The following is a 430-nucleotide window of genomic DNA, read 5'->3' as shown; positions in this document are numbered from 1 at the left end:
ATATATCATGGAAATATTAATGAGGGAGGACTAGATATGATTTTAATGGGGGTTTTTTGTGTGGAAAAACCATAGCACACTATTTAAAGTAGAGTTTTAAGATGTGTAAAACATTTGTAGGGGATCTTTTATCCTCAAATTATATTCTATGATGTGAGGTTCAGTCATTCAGAAAGATACGGTAAAAATACTTTTACTTTTACTCGTTGGGTACATTTCAGAGCCTGTACATTTTTACTTTTACTTGAGTAAAATAATTGAATCAGTACTTCTACTTTTACCAGAGTAGTTTTTTACACAAGTAACTGTACTTCTACTCAAGTACAGAATGTCAGTACTTTTCCCATCTCTGCCCAGTGGTGTCCCGCGACCCCCACTTTGCGAACCACTGCAGTAGGTGAGTCTCTGAAATAGGGCACTTTAAGTGAAT

This window comes from Poromitra crassiceps, assembly GCF_964638095.1.
Source record: "Poromitra crassiceps genome assembly, chromosome: 13".
Taxonomy (NCBI): Eukaryota; Metazoa; Chordata; class Actinopteri; order Beryciformes; family Melamphaidae; genus Poromitra; species Poromitra crassiceps.
The sequence above is the reverse complement of the archived record's forward strand: the minus strand, read 5'-3'. Positions refer to the sequence as shown.